We start from the raw sequence: 19932 nt of genomic DNA on the forward strand, positions 1-19932 counted from the left end.
TCCTGGATTAAACCAGCTAAATTTAAACCTGTGACAAAATGAAATGGAGGCTGTATCGAAAGCTCTCGTGGAGGCTAACCAACACCAGCAAGAAACAAACCAGCTGCTGTTACAACACAGACGGCAGGAGCGTCCCAGTGTCCATGATGTCCGGAAAGCGGTGCGTTCGGCGATCCCCAAGATGACGTCGAAACCTACCTGGCGATGTATGAGAACGTGGCCACAAGAGAGATTCTACCCCGAGATCAGTGGGCTGAGGTCGTCGCTCCGTTCCTGACATCCGATTCCCAGCAGTTGTATTTGTACTTGCCGGACGATCAATCGTCCGACTACTAGAAAGTCAACGGTGAGATTCTGGCAAGACTGGGGGTGAATGGGTTGGTCTGGGCCCAGCGGGTGCATCAGTGGGGTTTAAGCCGGCTGAGCCCGTGAGACCCCGGTATTATAACTTACTTAACCTCTTGCAAAAGTGGCTACAGCTTGACGTGCTGAGCCCCACTACTATGCTGGACCGTCTGTTGGCTGATATGTTCTGGAGGGCTTTGCCACCCTCTCTCCAGCAATGGATCGGCCAGGTCTCTCCAGGTAATGCTCTTGAGATGGTCGACCTGGTGGAGTGCTATGAGGCTACCCGAAATCTACAGTGGGGTTCTTTTGGGAGAGGGATAGTCAAAACTTGTAACTCTCCACCCCAGGCCTGGCGATTTGGGCCCACCAAACCCACCCAGGATGTACCCACTGTGGACCCAGCTCCGATAGTCTGTTGGTGTCGGGAGCCTGGCTATGTACGAGCTGACTGTCCACATCACGTGGAACCCATGGATACGAACTATTGCTTCCGTCAGTTGTTATATGCTAGGAAGCTGTGTGCAGCAGATGCCCAGCAGACTTTGAATCACCTATGCCAGGTGGAGGTGGGAGACACTCCATCCGGAGGCTCTGTTGGACTCAGGGAGTCTGGTGACCCTGGTACAGTCCACTGAGTATACTGGCCGGAAAGTTGGGGTCATGTGTATTCATGGAGACTTAAAAGACTACCCCCACTGCTATGGTGTCTCTATCCAGGGTTGCCAGCAGGTGGACCCACGAGGTGGCTGTCACAACCAATCTACACTACAAACTTATAATAGGGAGAGACTTCCCGGGCTTCCCGGCACTGTGGCCTGCTAAGAGAGTGACTGATACCCATGAGACAGGGGTAACCCTAGCAGAGAGGCCCGGCTCAGGGGGGAGACCAGAACCCTGGGAACCTGAGTCTGAAGGGCCAACTGTAGGGGTGACCTCCACTTCGGTGGAAGAGGGGGAGACAACCCCGCTAAGTGTGATGGTGGAAGACTTGCCGCCAGGTCCTGAGCTGGCAGACCTCAATGTCTCCGGGGATAATTTTGGTACCTCCCAACACCGGGACCCAACCCTATCCCGAGCCTGGGAAAATGTATTAATAGTAGATTGTGAACCACAACAACCAGGGGCAGAGTCAGTGTTCCACCATTTTGGGGTTCATCAGGGTATGTTGTACTGGGTATACCAGCTGCGAGGTGAATCCATTGAACAGTTGGTGGTGCCCCAGGCTTATTGCAAACTTGTGTTAGAGTTAGCCCACCAGCATGTTCTCGGGGGTCATCTGGGAATGCAGAAGAGACAGGACCGGATACTACAACGGTTTTACTGGCACAGTGTGTTTAAGGAGGTGGAAGTATTCTGTAAGTCTTGCCTGACCTGCCAGGCAACTAGCCCCCAGCACCTTTTCCGCAGTCCCTTGGTACCTCTGCCGATCATCTAGGTACCGTTTGAGCGAATTGCTATGGACCTCGTAGGCCCAGTACCAAAGTCCGCTAGAGGACACCAACACATCTTGGTCGTCCTGGACTACGCCACTCAGTACCCGGAGGCGGTGCCACTGCAACATACATTGGCGAAGCTTATAGTTAAGGTGCTAAAGGAGATGTGGGGCTACCTAAAGAGGTTTGACTGAACAGGGGACCCTTTTTATGTCCAAGGTCATGAGTGAACTCTGTAAGTTGCTGCATATCAGACAGTTACAGACGTCCGTGTACCATCCGCAAACGAACGGTCTGGTTGAAAGGTTTAACAAAATGTTAAAATCAATGTTAAAAAGGGTGGTGTCTAAAGATGGGAAGGATTGGGACCTTCTTCTGCCCTATCTCATGTTCGCTGTGTGAGAGGTACCCCAGGCTTCTACTGGGTTCTCGCCCTTCGAATTGCTTTATGGCAGACATCCTCGTGGTCTGTTGGACGTGGCCAAAGAGTCATGGGAACAGCAACCCACTCCACATAAAAGTGTCCTGAAGAATGTTATCAAGATGCAACAGCAGATAGAGACCGTTTTGACTCTTGTCAGGGAGCATATAGAGGCCGCTCAGCGAGCCCAGGGTCGCATCTAGAATCGGCAGGCTTGGGTCCGGATCTTTAATCTGGGTGATCGGGTTTTGGTTTTAGTACTGACCGTGGACAGTAAGTTCCTGGCTAGATGGCAGGGGCCCTACGAGGTACTCGAGAAAGTTGGAGAGGTAAATTACAAGGTACCCCAGCCAGGGCAGCGGAAGCCGGAGTTTAATTTACTTAAACCTTGGAAAGATAGGGAGACCTGTACTGAAGACAGCCTGAGGCCGGGTTTTCTAGGGGAAGCTGTTCCTGCTCCTATTTCTGAGGCAAGGGAAGCGGTTGCCACAGTAAAAATTGCTGACAGCCTCTCCTCCAAACAGGCTCAGGAGACCAGGGAGTTCATTAGTCGGAACACGGATGTGTTCTCAGACCTCCCTGGACGCACTTCCGCAATCCAGCATGACATTGTTACTAAGCCTCAGGCAAAAGTCCGGTTAAAGCCATACCGGGTGCCCGAGGCTCGGCGACATGCCATCTCGGAGGAAGTGCAGCTCATGCTGCAGCTAGACGTCATCGAGGAGTCAAAAAGTGAGTGGGTCAGTCCTATAGTCTTAATACCCAAGCCGGACGGGACATAAAGATTTTCGTAAGCTGAACTAAATATCTAAATTCGATGCATATCCCATGCCTCGGGTGGATGAGCTTATTGAAAGGTTAGGCCAAGGTTAGTCCATGTTTTGGACCTCACCAAAGGGTACTGGCAGGTACCCTTGACGGAGGCTGCCATAGATAAAATTGCCTTCATTACACCAAAGGGGCTGTACCAATATAAGGTGTTACCCTTCGGTCTGCATGACGCCCCTGACACTTTTTAACGTCTAATGGACATTGTGCTTCGTCCACATCGGAGGTACGCCTCGGCTTATCTGGACGATATTGTCATTCACAGTACCGACTGGGAAAGTCACCTGCTCAAAGTACAGGCTGTAGTGGACTCCCTTCGAAAGGCTGGTCTAACAGCTAACCCCAAAAAATGTGCGATAGGGTTAGAGGAGACCAAATACCAAGGGTATGTCATTGGGCGCAGAGTCATCAAACCCCAAGTAAACAAAATCGAGGCGATAAGGAATTGGCCCCGACCTGTCACCTCTAGGCAAGTAAAGTCGTTCTTGGGAATAGTGGGCTATTATATGAGGAAGTCAACGGGGAGGAGCATCCCGTTGTCAGCCTCAGCCGTAAGCTCACTCCAGCTGAGACCCGGTACAGTATAGTGGAGAGAGAGTGCCTGGCCATCAAGTGGGCACTCTAGTCTCTCCGCTATTATCTGTTGGGGAGAAAGTTCCGTCTGGTCACCGACCACTCCCCTCTCAAGTGGATGAGCAAGGCCAAATAGAGGAATGCTCAGGTCACCAGATGGTTCTTGTCCTTGCAAAACTTTAAATTTACAGTAGAACACAGGGCAGGCCGGTTACAGAGAAACGCGGATGCCCTATCCCAGGTACACTGTCTGGCGTGTGTTCACCCCCTCAGGGTTGAACAAAGGGGGGGGGGGGTATGTGACATAGCAAGGAGTTTTTTTGGGGGAAATCATGTATATCAACATGGAACATAATTCTTTCTCTTTCCTTTTTCCTTTTAGGCATCACAGAAGCATCAACCCATTAGGTGATCAGAATAAAGACACTGTGATATCATATTTATACCGGTTGCCCGGATGACAGTGCCTGATGTCAGTACTTTGATACCCTGTGACATAGCAAGGGGTTTTGTTTGGAAAGGCAGGTATTTTCCTCCCAACATGGGCAGCTGGGCTGATTTCCAGCCAAGTGAGATTAATTACCGGACCGGAGTTTAAGTGCCGATCCGGGTTTTGGCAGCTGGGCTCAGAATCTGAGTCTTGGGATCTAAAGCATGGTGCTGTGCTGAAATTCTGAGAGCCGCATGAAGGCTGTGAAAGGATTGCTACCATCTCTTAGACCACCTTGGTTTGAGCCTTACTGGATCCAGGAGAGATATTTCTCAGCGGTGCATACAAATGACACGTAAAAGAAAGTAGCTGAGAAATGCTCTGGTTTATTGCAGCTGAAGCTTCGCCTTTCATAGGCAGTTAAGACATACGTGGCAGAACTAAAACAAAAGACTACATACACGCCCCTATCGTAAAAACAGGAATGTGGCTGTACACATCAGGACGGAGAAATGTAACTTATCTAGACAAGATAGATGCTGATATATGCAAAATGGAGAATCACAGTTTCCCTTCAATCCCCTCTTTGAACCATTAAATTATATGAAATGGTTCTTTCCCAGCTTTTTATTTTTTTTCTCTATACTTAGCAAGGTACTGCTGGTATCCTTCCAGGGAGTGTTCATCAGCAGTTTGGTCTGTGCTTTTAGAGGAGGGCATCAATGTTTCAAAAAACGACATGTTATCAACTGCTTTGGACAGTATTATGCGGAAGCATGGTATAAAACAGAGGACTATACCCCCTATGGTTATGAATATAACTAAAATTACAGTCCCGAGTTGTACTAAAGCTTGCTTCCAGTTAGTGACCCACCCCAAATATTGGTCTCAGGGATTTGAAATACCTGAATTTCTTTTCAGTTTCAGTACCGATATGTCTTCTAATTTCTGTATTGCAATAGTGACTTTTCCATCGGGACCTGCGTTGTTAGGTATGAAGATGCAACATGAAGCCGGATCTGTGAGTACTTTACACACTCATCCCTTTTCAGCAAGGATCATGTCCAATACCATTCTATTCTGGAAAGTCATAATAGAGTCTGCCTGCAATTGTTCTGATACCCCCTGGAGGGCGTCTCTGGTATAGTTTACAAATCTCTGTTGGTTATAATAGATGTAGTTAATCCAATCTACATTTTTGTTGATAGTGATCATTGGGATTATGGACTCGAAACCCGCTGCTACTTGATCCCTGGCCTTAAACTCATCTGGAACCCCTCTTGGGACCCCTATTGTGTCAATATACACATGTGGATCAAAGGGAGCAACGGGTGCATGTGTGGATATCAGTGGGGTCCATTTCTACCTCAGTGAAGATATGGATGTTCATGATTGCGAGGGCACATTCTCCTTTCCAGGTTCCTTCTAACCTTGACCTAATTTTCCCATCTCCACATATCCAGTATATGTCCCCTAATGAGTGTACCTGTTTTGGGGTTTTATTAGTATTTATTTTGCTATAAAGTATGACAGTATCCTTTACTAAAATTTCCCAAAAATCTTCCAGATTTTTCTCCCTTATAGCATGTGTAATTCCCTGGATATACGTGTATACCCTCTCCAGCCCTTGTGATCATTGTAAGGATAGGGTACTTTGCTTTCCAGTGTTCACAGCTGGAGCTTTTGGAAGGGGTGTTAGTAAAGAGCTCCAGAAAACATTCCTCTACGTTAGTAGGGAGGTTTAATGGTACAGTCCCCAAGTGCGGTTTTTCTGCTCAAATATAACAGTTTGATCTGTTCATAGATGCAGCGCTATACTTCATCCACTCTAGCCACAGATTTGCATCAGAGAACCCAGCCTCCATTGCTAGAATATCCTTGTATGTGGGGTCTGCTACTTCAGCATAATTGTCTGCAAGGAAAGTCAGTATAGTCAATACTGTTACACATTGGAGCGTGCACCATTTCCCAAAACTCGGGGAGGATTTTATGTTCGAGGTCAGGGTTGTCTACCCCCATTGCTACCTCCTTTTCTTGGTCCCTTTTTCCGAGGTCAGGGCTGTCTGCCCCCATTAGTACCTCAGTATGAGCCTCTGGAGCGGGCTGGTATAGTTTGACTCTCGTAGCGTGTGTCCAGGTCTGGCTACCTTCTGTTAGGATTGCTGTTCTGTTCAATGCTACAACCGTGGTGGGTGGTCCAAACGTGAAGTCGCCTGGTGCTTTTCCCTTCTTAGGGGTCTTAATCATCACCTTATCACCGGGTCTATAAGGGTGGGTAGCATCCTGTGGAAGAGAAGGAGACTTACAAGCAACTTTTTCCTCTATTTTATTCAAAGTGGTAATCAGCTGTCTGACGTACTCATCCCTCATGAAGTCAAGATCCCCTTCCTGAGTTATTAGGGGTTGTTTTATCCATGGGGTGGGGAACGGCCTCCCCATTAGGATTTCAAACTGGGACATTCCTATTTTCTTGTTAGGGGTTATTCTGATTTCAGCAAGTATTATTGGTAATGCCTGTTTACACCTTTCAAAGGTTCCCGAGGTAGCCTTCCTCAATTTGTCTTTTATTGTCCTGTTCATTCTCTCCACAATGCCTGAGCTTTGTGGGTGGTAGGGAATATGAAATGTCCATTTTATTCTCAAACTCTTAACTAATTCCTTATTTACTCTAGATGTGAAAGCTGGTCCCTGATCAGATTCTATTCTCAATGGTAATCCCCCAACGTGGGATGATCTCGTGGGTGAGTATCTTGGCAACTGTCCTTGCGTCCTCTCCCTTGGTAGGGTATACTTCTGGCCACCTTGAGAACATGTCCACTACTACGAGTGCATACTCCTGTTTACCTTTTGTTCTAGGGGTGTGTGTGTGTGTAATCTACCTGCAGGTGTGTGGAAGGCGGGGGGGGGGGGGGGTAGTCTATCTGTTGGTGTGTCACGTGTACATTGTTATTTGGATTATTCCTCAGACATGTAATGCATCTTCTCACATAATCCTTGACCATTACTTCAGCATTGGTAATGTAAAAATTTTGTTTCAGTAGTGTGCGCGTGGTTTGTATGCTGTTGTGTCCCACACCATGAAAGTGTGCAATAAAAAGGGGTGCACTGTGACGGGGAATGCATGTTCTCCCCTCTTTGCAGATTAATACAGATTTTGGATTTTTCTGTAATACTGGATAACACCAATCCTCCAACTCTGCTAGCGGAGCAAAGCTTTGGTGGTCCACTACATCTGTCTCCTCAAGGGAAGGTGGCGCTAGGAGGGACAGTTGGAGGGTGGCTGGAGTCTGGAGGGCCACATTCTTTGCTTCTGTATCTGCAAGTGCATTAGCTTTGGAAACATGATTCTTGCCCCCGGTGTGTGTCTTGCAATGTACTATGGCTAATTCTGAAGGTAGGTGGATGGCCTTAATCAATTCAGTGATTAGTTGTGAGTGTGAGATATGCTTGCCATCTGCTGCTGTGTATCCTCTTCGTTGCCAGATGACCCCATGATCCCATACTACCCCGTGGGCGTATCTACTGTCCGTGTATATTGTGACAGGTCTATCTTTGTGTAATTGGCAGGCACAGGTAAGGGCAATTAGTTCTGCTGCTTGTGCAGACTGATAGGGGATGGGTTTTGCCTCCAGTACAATATCAGGTAGCATGACAATGGCATATCCTGCATGAAAGGTATTGTCATTAGGCCTGCTGCAAGCTCCATCAACAAAAACTTCAGGTGCTCCTGGTATTGGTACGGATGAGCGATCTAACCTAGGCGAGGTCTCATAAGTAATGGAGTGAGTGCAGTCATGAGGTTCGGGTAATTCATCTTGTTCACTTTTGAGACCTAGGAGAGCGTTGAGAATGGGCTTGGGGCCTGCGGTCTGGGATGCATACTGTATTTCAAGTGAAGGGTTACTGAGAAGCAGGATCTCATATCCTGATAACCGCTGAGTAGTCATGTGTTGGGTGTGTACGCCTTTGAGGAGGCCCAAAACATCATGAGTTTTGTGTAATACGGTGTGGTGACCAAGGGTCAGAGTGGTGGCCATTTCTACAACCATTGCACACGTTGCCAGTGACCGAAGGCATGCCGGCATTCCTTGTACAGTAACAGGCATCACTTTTGAGAAAAAGCCACGGAGGTAAGCTGCACCCATGTGCTACTGGGTCACAACCCCCGCCTTGGTTTTACAATTGTCGCGTGCAAAGACATGGAATGGCAATTTGTAGTCAGGAAGGCCTAGACCAGGACTTGACATTAAAGAACATTTCAAGTAATCAAATGCATTCAACATTTCAGTGGACCATCTTACAAGATCTGACATTTCAGAATGTGTGGCTTGCCTCAGAATATTGTCATAGTAGCAGTAGTCAGGGATCCATTGTCTGCAGTAACCAATCATACCAAGGAAGGATAGCGGTTCCTTCTTGGTCTGCAGGGTGACCAGGCCCGCAACAGACTGGATTCTTCCTGAACTAATTCTCCTTTCCCCCTGTGTGAGGACAACGCCCAAATATTCAACTTGCTTTTCACACCATTGCATTTTCTTTAATGACACTTTGTGCCCGCATAACAACAACCATCGTAGTAAAGACAATCCATCTTCTCTGTTGGCCTCCTCTGGCATACTACACTAACAACTCATCCACGTATCGCAGGAGGACAGAACCAGAGGGTGCCATGGTTTTAAAGTGGTTTGGAGGACAATGTTGTACACAACAGGTAAATCAGCATATCCCTGGGGCATTCTGCACCAGGTCAGCTGCCGCCCCTCAAAGCAAAAAGTAGTCTGGTTTGCTTGTCAACAGGAATGGAAAAGAAGGCATTTTTCAGGTCAACCACACTAAAAAAGACAGCGTCTGCAGGTATGGACAAGAGGAGCTGTGTTATGCCTGGTACTATGACACTAATGTGTTGCTTTAATTCTATTCTTTATTCCATAGATTCATGGACATGGCGGCGGGCAAACAGATATTCAAACACGCACAAACAGCGACGTTCGTTTCGAGCACAGCCCGACGAAGCGCATGTAGCGCGAAACGGCCATCGCTGTTTGGTGCGTGTTTGAATATCTGTCTGCCCCCTGCCATGTCCATAAATCTATGGAATAAAGTATCGAATTGAAGCAAAAATTCGATACTTGTTCATATGTGCTTTCATCTATTATCAGCTGTGCACCACCGTTAATGTGTGTATAAAGACTAGTGGAGGTACCGCATACTTCGCTCATTGCAGGCTGAATTGTGTGTCTGTGCCGCCCCATTCTACATTATATGGGATTGTTTCTGATACACTGGGGCTGCTCCTATCTCTAGAGTAGTCTGATATTGCGTACAGTCAATGAAACCAGTATCATAGTCACCTTGTAACCAGAGTTGTGGGTCTAACCGTGCCAATTCTGTGGGCGTGTTTGTAAGGCTCAACAAGAAATGAGATTTGGTGATTGGTATCATATCTGACCGGACATGTAAGCCCTTCTACAAGGCGAATACCTTGAGACGAAATTTGCAAAACAGGTCATGTCCCAGAAGGCTCACAGGGCAGTCAGGTATAATGTGGAAGGCATGTTCAGTGATATAATCTCCATCTGGTGTTTGTAATGGTAAAGGGTCTGTTTGGTAGGTTTTGGTGAGTATCCCATTTATACCATTGAAGGATCGGACTTTCTGAGGGGCCCCTTGTAGAGATCCCTACACAGAACACTTATGGTAGCGCCGCTATCTACCATAAACCTAACTTTTCGCCCCCCTCCCCCCACACCCTGAGAACAATTATGAGTGACTCTTTCCAATGGTTCTTGATATGTGTGAAATTGGGGATACCGTCCTCCGGGCAACATCAATATCACCTTAGTTTGAACATTACTGGATCCAGGAGAGATATTTCTCAGCGATGCATACAAATGACACGTACAAGAAAGTAGCTGAGAAATACTCTGGTTTATTGCAGCTGAAGCATCGCCTTTCACAGGCAGTTAAGACATACGTGGCAGAACTAAAACAAAAGACTACATACACGCCCCTATCATAGAAACAGAATGTGGCTGTACACATCAGGACGGAGAAACGTAACTTATCTAGACAAGATAGATGCTGATATATGCAAAATGGAGAATCACAGTTTTCCCTTCAGGCTGTATGCTGGGAAACAGGCCCCTAAAGCCTGCTGTGGACTTGCGGGGATGAAACGGCTAGCAAGGTGACGTGTCTGTTATATGGACTTTTCATTGTGTGAATTAATGCCAAGACTGTTATGAGTTGTTTCTCTTGTTCCTTTTATTTGAATAAACACTGACATTTTAATTTGCGAACTTGTTTTGCCTCTGTACTGCGTCCGTCCGCTTACCCTGCCTGCCAGAGCAAATCCTCACAACCCTCTCTGTCTTTATAAAGAGCATTCTTTGTATATTTTGTTATAGCTGACAGAGGCTCGGGACAGGCTGAAACACATCCTATGTGACCACTGATGTTGTGATAAACAAAAGCATATTGAAGAAAGCAAGTGCCAGGATTATCTGAACATGGTTGCATCATATACCTGTGGGAATTTTGTGGCACGCTGAAAAAATCTGGCTTGTGGTACAGCAGTGTCAGCCTGTTCATAGACAGATAGCTACCATGGGTACCATATTCTTCATACTAAGGCTTGTTTCACATTTGCGATAAATAGATAAATACTGGGTGCTACCATCCGGCCTCGTTCACTATAATGGGGACTGGTGAAGATCCAGCCGCAACCCTGCAAATATGCTGAGGAGCGCCCAAATAAATACTGCTGCATCTTGTACTTTTCATTGGTATTATTTTGGAGTATATAACACTTTTTGATTGCTTTTTATATAATTTTTGGTTGCAAAAACTGGCAAATCTGGATTTATTTATATTTATTTTTTTACCGTGGGGAATAAATTTCATGTTAATTGTGTAGGACGGGTCATTACAGACGCAGTATACCAAATATGTGGATACGTTTTTATTTTAGCAACGTTTTACCATTTTATTCCAATTCAAAAAGGTGTATTTTTAACTTTGAATTTATTCTTTTAATTTTTTTATTTTTTTTACTTTTAAAAACTTTTTACTAGTCCCACAAGGGCACTTTGATAGGCAATGCAATGTATTTTATCTGTCCATGCTATACTGACATCCACCAGTAGGCTGCGTTAGAGAGGCATAGCCTGTTATAAATACTCTGAAAGCATGCCTGGACCTTCATTAGACATAGGCTGCTATTCCAAGACATCTTATGATCTCATTTGTAGGGTGCTAGAAAAGACTGATGCTATCCAACAAGAACACAGACTGTCAAGTCATTCCAGATTTTCCAGTCTGGCTTCTCATTTAAAAAAATGCGCTGATGACACTGAAAAAAATCCCTCCCTAATCTGTTAGAGTATTAGTCAAAATACTTATTTTCATTCCATGGTTTTTCTTGTTTTCTGTATTGTAGATTCAAATTGAAGACATGAAAACAATGAAGGAACACATAGGGAAACTAGATTATGTAACTTCCCTTTGCTTTGATGACAGCTTTGCACAATTCTCTTAATTAGCTTCACAAAATAGTCATCTGGAATACCTTCTCAACAGTCCTGATGAAGTTGCCAGTGGCGCCGAGCGTTGTTGCTTTTCCTCCACTCTGCAGTCCAACTCATCCCATTCTTAAAGGGGTTATCCGAGACTAAAAAATGTCCACCCATATGCCCGGGCCCCTCACACTGATTCTACTTACCTGGCTCCCTGCTTCCTGCACATTTTTCAGTCTCGATAACCCCTTTAATCGGGTTAAGGTGAGGAGATTTTGGAGGCCATGTCAGCACTCCATCACTTTCCTTCTTCCTAAAATAGCCCTTACATAGCAATGGCCACTTTGAAGAACCTATAAATCAACAACCTATTCAGGTTTAACACTTTGTTTATTTATTTACTACATAATTCCGTATGTGTTCCTTCATCGTTATAAATCTGCAATGTAGAAACTAAAAAAATCCCCTGGAACAAAAAGGTGTGTCCAAACTTTTAACTGGTGCTGTAATAACTGTTCCTGGTATCCATACAAGCCGAATGAAGACAGGATAGAAAAAGTGTTATGATGTGTAAGAAACTATCATAACATCCCTTCTACCTTCATTGACGAAATGCAGGCATTGGAGCAAGGTGCAGAGTAGGGTTGAGCGAACCTGAACTGTAAAGTACCGAAATTTAAGATTTTTGGACCCCAAACCCGAACATTTCTTTAAAAGTTAGGGTTCGGCGATTTCTTGGTGCTTTTAGAAAGGCTGCAGAGCAGCCAATCAACAAGTTTTTAACTGTGTGCCCTTAGAAGCCATCACAGCCATGCCTACTAATAGAATGGCTGTGATTGGCCAGTGCAGCATGTGACCCAGCCTCTAGAGGGCTCCAGATGGCGACCGAATTGGTCGCCAATGCGACTTAGAATTTACAAATGGCGACAAGACTTTTTAGTCTTGTCGCCATTTGCGACTAGACAGACCGCCGCAGCTCTGCAGTTGACTACAGCGGCGGGGCACAGGACATGATAGGTCTGTGGCCACTGCGCCACCAATGAAGATAACCACCACTGCACCACCAATGTTTATTATACTGGGGTGTTGGGGAAGGGGGGCGCACTGCGCCACCAATGAAGATAACTGACCTGTTAATACAAATACAGGAGGCGGGTGTGGAATCAAATAGCCGGGACCCGACCTCTATGACAGGGAGCTGCGATGTGCATGCGGTACCTGAGCGGTTAACTGCAGCGGATCGCAGCTCCCTGTCATAGAGGTCAGGTGCTGGCTATTTGATTCCAGCACCCGCCTCCTGTATTTGTATTAACAGGTCAGTTATCTTCATTGGTTGCGCAGTGCGCCCCCGCCCCCCCCCCCCCCCAACACCCCAGTATAATAAACATTGGTGGGGCAGTGCCAATAAATAAATAAAATTAACTCACCTCCTCCAATTGATCGCATAGCTGCCGGTCTCCTTTTCTTTCTTCAGGACCTGAAGAAAGAACAGGAGACCGGCAGCTACGCGATCAATTGGAGGAGGTGAGTTCCGGTATTTTGAATGCCGGATCCGGCACTAATACAGCAAGTCTTCAGTTTTTTTCGCCGTAGCATGCTTCGGTATTATCGGTACCCCTGTGACGGAACTCTATGCCAGAAAAGAAAAACGCTAGTGTGAAAGTACCCTAAAATATTAAGTTTAAATCCCCCCTTTCCCAATTTTACATATAAAATATATAAACAATAAATAAATAAACATATTGCATAGGGCTGCATCTGAAAAGTCCAAACTATTAAATTATTAAAAAATATCTCCTATGTGGTGAGCGCCGTAACAGAAATAAATAAATGAAAAACCATGAGATTCACAATTTTTTAGTCACCTTGTAACCCCCAAAAATAGGATAGGACTGTTCTATTATGGGCCGAACGTTTCATAAAATGCGAAATGCACACTGCTTTTTTTTTTTTTTCGCGTGGTATTGAGTATCGCAATACGTTTTTATGGTGACGAAAGCGAATCTAAATTTTAGTATCGAAACAACCCTACGCCGATCAGATCGACGTAGCGTTGTCACGATACCAACATTTTTATTCGGTTTCGATTTGGCACTGCTCTATATAAGCTGGAGTCACGTAGCGCTGCACGTCACTCTGCTGTGCTTAGTGTAGGGATAGGATGCTGCTACTGGGAGGGAGAGAATAGGACATAATCTTTAATCAGATTTAATAGATTTTGTTGTGTGGGTGCAGTGCACAATCTTTTTACCCTGCCCTGAGCCCAGTGATAGAGAAAAATAACTTTTATCCGTCTGTTAGTTAGGTGGGCGGCGGCGGCCATTTAATGCAAGCTCAGTGCACGAGCACAGCATATGTGCTTTTGTGGCATTCAAATCCAAGCTTGAAATACTGCAATAATAATCTAGTTTTAAAAAAAACATCCTTTTTTGGCAATATCCTACATCTGGTGCCTTTGCAGCATTAGTCAGTGTGCAATTTAAGCTAGAAATACAGCTATAATTTTGGGGTTTTTAAAAAACACCCTTTTGGGGCAAAATATAAAATTTTACAGCCCTTGCTGCATCTGCATGTGTGAAATTCAAGCATTATATACTGCTGTCATATTCTGTTAGTAAAAAAAAAAAAAAAATACTTAATATTGCAGCCTTTGCTGCATCTGTCATTGTGAGATACACCCTTTACATACTGTTCTATTCTGCTATAAAAAAATAAAAAATAAACATTTTGGGCAAAAATATTTAATTGCGGCCTAGTCTGCATCTGTACGTGTGAGATGTTAGATACTGTTGTTCATTTCTGCTATTACTAAAACACCCATTTAGGTCAAGATCCTAAATATGAGAAATATAAGGAGAGCATCAAATAAGGGACAAGGCCCCGGTAGTGGTGCTGCTAGTGGAGCTCCTGTTGCAGGGAGAGGACGTGGTTGATCTGTGCCAGCTACATGCACAAGTGAAACACCTTCCTCAGGTGCGAGTAGGCGACAGAACATGCAGCGGTATTTGGTCGGGTCTAATTCGGCTCTACGAATTGTCAGGCCAGAACAAGTATAGGCGATAGTAGCTTGGGTTGCTGACTGTGCCTCCAGTTCCTTCACATTGTCTTCTACCCAGTCTCCTGCTGGAAGATCAGAGTTGGCACCTGCAGCCGATGTCTATCAGTCTTTCACCTCACCCCCTTGCAAATCAGCCAAGCAGTATGAGCCCTAAGTCATGCAGCAGTAGCAGGCTTTTTGATGACTGTTAGCAGGGTTTCCCAGAGCCAACCACTTAGCCCTGCCCCAGAAGTGGAAGAGATTGAATGCACCGATGCCCAACCACTTATGTTTCAAAAGGAGTACATGGGAGGCCCATCGCAGCACGTCTCGGATGATGACGAAACATAGGTGCCATGTGCTGGGGCTTTCGAAAGTGTGCAGACCGACAAGTAGGGCAGAGGTGAAGACTGGGTGGAAGATGATGTGGAGGACGATGAGGTCCTCGACCCCACATGGAATCAAGGTCATGCGAGTGACCTGTGTAGTTCCGAGGAAGAGGCGGTGGTCGCACAGAGCCTCCAGCACAGCAGAAGAGGGAGCAGGGTGCAAAAGCGGAGAAGCCGTCTCCTAGACTGTACGCCTGCTACTGCCCATGGCAGCAAGGGAATGAGCACACCAAAGCCAGCTCCAAGGAGTTCCCTGGCGTGGCAGTTCTTGAGACAATGTGCTGACGACAAGACACGAGTGGTTTGCACGCTGTGCAATCAGAGCCTGAAGCGAGGCATAAACGTTCTCAACGTGAGCACAACCTGCATGACCAGGCATCTAAGTGCAAAGCACGTGCTGCAGTGGAATAGACCAGAGTTCCCCAACTCCAGTCCTCAGGGCCCACCTACTAGTCAGGATTTGAGAATATCCCACAGAATGAACACCTGTGGTAAGTCCTACAGCATTGGCACTAATTATATCACCTGCTCAATACTAAGGAAATCCTAAAAACATGACCGGTAGGTGGGCCCTGAGGACTGGAGTTGAAGAACACTGGAGTAGACACCTCAAAGAAAAAGAAAGGTCTCTGGCTCCTCCCGCTTCCTCTTCTGCTGCAGTCTCTGCCTCTTCATTCACTTCTGAAGTGACAGTGTCACCTGCCACCCCGCAAACAGAGGATCTGCCAGCAACACCACCTTCTGGGTCACCAAGCATCTCCACAATGTCCCACGGAGCGTTCAGCTCTCCATCTCCCAAACACTGGAGCGGAAGAGGAAGTACCCCCCTACCCACCCGCGATCCCTGGCCCTGAATGCCAGCATTTCAAAATCACTGGCCTTTGAAATGCTGTCATTCCGTCTGGTGGAGACTGAGAATTTTAAAAGCCTTATGGCGGTGGCTGTCCCACAGTATGTCGTACCCAGCCGCCACTACTTTTCCAGGCATGCCATCCCTTCCTTGCACAACCAAGTGGGGGACAAAATCAGGTGTGCACTGCGCAACGCCATCTGTGGCAAGGTGCACATCACTACGAATACGTGGACCAGTAAGCACGGTCAGGGACGTTATATCTCCATAACCGCACACTGGGTAAATGCAGTGGGGGCTGGGCCTGAGGCGGATAGCAGTTTGCCGCATGTCCTTCCACCACCGAGGATTGCAGGGCGCTCCAGTTTGCCTCCTGTTGCTTCCTACTCCGCTTCCTCATCTTAAAACGTATCTGTTTGGGGGACAAACCCCACACCGCACAGGAGCTGTGGACGGGCCATGAACAACAGACCGATGAGTGGTTTGTGCCAGTGAGCCTCAAGCCCGGCCTGGTAGTGTGCAATAATGGGCGAAATCTCGTAGCAGCTCTGGGACTAGCCGGTTTGACGCACCTCCCTTGCCTGGCACATGTGCTGAATTTGGTGGTGCAGAGTTTCCTTAAAAATTCCCCCGATATGTCAAAGCTGCTGCATAAAGTGCGGGACATTTGTGCATGCTTTCGGTGTTCTCACCCTGCTGCTTGCTCGCCTGTTAGCGCTGCAGTGTAACTTCGGCCTTCCTGCTCACCGCCTCATATGCAACGTGCCCACAAGGTAGAACTCCACCTCGCACATGCTGGCCAGACTTTCAGCTGCAGCACGCATGGGTGAGTCGCTCTGCTGTTTCGAGTACTCCACCAACATGGCCAGTGCCGATAACGCCGTTCTCAGCATTACTATACCACTTCTATGCCTTCTTGAAAAAACGCTCCTGGCGATGATGGAAGAGGATGTGGCACAGGAGGAGGATGAACAGGGATAATTTCATAGGGTTTCCAGCCAGTCATTCACAAGGGGCTCCGAGGGTGGGTTCCTGCACCCACAAACGCCAGATACACAATTGTCCAGCCAGGGTACAGTTCTGGAGGATGACGAGGTGGAGGATGAGGAGGAACCATGTTCACAGCAGGGTGGCACCCAGACCAGCTCATGGCCATCACTGGTGCGTGGATGGGGGGATACAGAGGACACAGACAATACACCTCCCACAAAGGACAGCTTTTCGTTGTCTCTAGGCAGCCTGGCACACATGAGCGATCACATGCTGCAGTGTCATTGCAATGACCGCAGAGTTGCCCACATTTTAACTTGTGCTGATTACTGGGTGGCCACGCTGCTGGATTCCTGTTACAAGGACAACGTACCGACCTCAATTCCCTCACTGGAGTGTGATAGTAAGATGCACGAGTACAAGCGCACGATGCTGGTGGCATTCCCACCTGACAGCGGGGGCACAGTGGAAGCACAAGGCGAAGGCAGAGGAGGAGATAGAGGTCGCCAACGCCGCTGGGGCACAGCCAGCATCTCAGAAGGCAGGGTTAGCATGGCCTAAATGTGGAAAAGCTTTGTCAGCAAGCCACAACAACCAGCACCACCTGCTAATATGGGACGTCTTAGCAGGAGGCAGCATTTCACCAACATGGTGGAGCAGTATGTGTGCACACGCCTACACGTACTGAATGACGGGTCTGCCCCCTTCAACTTCTGGGTCTCCAAATAGGGCACATGGCCTGAGCTTGCCATTTATGTCTTGGCAGTGCTGGCCTGCCCTGCAGCCAGTGTATTATCTGAATGTGTGTTTAGCACGGCAGGGGGCGTTATCACAGGCAAGCGCAGCCGCCTGTCCACAGCCAATGTGGACAAGCTCATGTTCATTAAAATGAACCAGGCATGGATCCCACAGGACTTGTCTGTACCTTGTGCAGAATAGACATGTATACTGGCCTTACCCAGCCATTGTTATCCACTTCAGCCCCGCTAGGTGAAACCCCCTTCATGACCAGAGCACTTTTTACACTTCGGCACTACACTACTTTCACCGTTTATCGCTCGGTCATGCAACTTACCATACAAATGAATTTTACCTCCTTTTCTTCTCACTAATAGAGCTTTCATTTGGTGGTATTTCATTGCTGCTGGCATTTTTACTTTTTTTGTTATTAATCAAAATGTAACGATTTTTTTGCAAAAAAATGACATTTTTCATTTTCAGCTGTAAAATTTTGCAAAAAAAACGACATCCATATATAAATTTTTCACCAAATTTATTGTTCTACATGTCTTTGATAAAAAAAAATGTTTGGGCAAAAAAAAAAATGGTTTGGGTAAAAGTTATAGCATTTACAAACTATGGTACAAAAATGTGAATTTCCGCTTTTTGAAACAGCTCTGACTTTCTGAGCACCTGTCATGATTCCTGAGGTTCTACAATGCCCAAACAGTAGAAAACCCCCACAAATGACCCCATTTCGGAAAGTAGACACCCTAAGGTATTCGCTGATGGGCATAGTGAGTTCATAGAACTTTTTATTTTTTGTCACAAGTTAGCGGAAAATGATGATGATTTTATTTTTTTTATTTTTTCTCACAAAGTCTCATATTCCACTAACTTGCGACAAAAAAAAAAAAAATTCTAGGAACTCACCATGCCCCTCACCGAATACCTTGGGGTGTCTTCTTTCCAAAATGGGGTCACTTGTGGGGTAGTTATACTGCCCTGGCAATTTAGGGGCCCAAATGTGTGAGAAGAACTTTGCAATCAAAATGTGTAAAAAATGACCGGTGAAATCCAAAAGGTGCACTTTGGAATATGTGCCCCTTTGCCCACCTTGGCAGCAAAAAAGTGTGACACATCTGGTATCGCCGTACTCAGGAGAATTTGGGGAATGTGTTTTGGGGTGTCATTTTACATATACCCATGCTGGGTGAGAGAAATATCTTGGCAAAAGACAACTTTTCCCATTTTTTTATACAAAGTTGGCATTTGACCAAGATATTTTTCTCACCCAGCATGGGTATATGTAAAATGACACCCCAAAACACATTCCCCAATTTCTCCTGAGTACGGCGATACCAGATGTGTCGCAGTTTTTTGCTGCCAAGGTGGGCAAAGGGGCACATATTCCAAAGTGCACCTTTCGGATTTTGCAGACCATTTTTTACACATTTTGATTGCAAGGTACTTCTCACACATTTGGGCCCCTAAATTGCCAGGGCAGTATAACTACGCCACAAGTGACACCATTTTGGAAAGAAGACACCCCAAGGTATTCCGTGAGGGGCACTGCGAGTTCCTAGAATTTTTTTTTTTTTGTCACAAGTTAGCGGAAAATGATGATTTTTTTTTTTTCTCTTTTTTCCTTACAAAGTCTCATATTCCACTAACTTGCGACAAAAAATAAAAAATTCTAGGAACTCTCCATGCCCCTCACGGAATACCTTGGGGTGTCTTATTTCCAAAATGGGGTCACTTGTGGCGTAGTTATACTGCCCTGGCAATTTAGGGGCCCAAATGTGTGAGAAGTACTTTGCAATCAAAATGTGTAAAAAATGGCCTGCGAAATCCGAAAGGTGCACTTTGGAATATGTGCCACTTTGCCCACCTTGTCTGCAAAAAAGTGTCACACATCTGGTATCGCCGTACTCAGGAGAAGTTGGGGAATGTGTTTTGGGGTGTCATTTTACATATACCCATGCTGGGTGAGAGAAATATCCTGGCAAAAGACAACTTTTCCAATTTTTTTATACAAAGTTGGCATTTGATCAAGATGTTTATCTCACCCAGCATGGGTATATGTAAAATGACACCCCAAAACACATTGCCCAACTTCTCCTGAGTACGGCGATACCAGATGTGTGACACTTTTTTGCAGCCTAGATGCGCAAAGGGGCCCAAATTCCTTTTAGGAGGGCATTTTTAGACATTTGGATCCCAGACTTCTTCTCATGCTTTAGGGCCCCTAAAAAGCCAGGGCAGTATAAATACCCCACATGTGACCCCACTTTGGAAAGAAGACACCCCAAGGTATCCAATGAGGGGCCTGGCAAGTTCATAGAATTTTTTTTTTTTTGCATAAGTTAGCGGAAATTGATTTTTTTTTTTTTTTTCTC

The sequence above is a fragment of the Bufo gargarizans genome, chromosome 4, assembly GCF_014858855.1.
Source record: "Bufo gargarizans isolate SCDJY-AF-19 chromosome 4, ASM1485885v1, whole genome shotgun sequence".
In the NCBI taxonomy this organism is placed as follows: domain Eukaryota; kingdom Metazoa; phylum Chordata; class Amphibia; order Anura; family Bufonidae; genus Bufo; species Bufo gargarizans.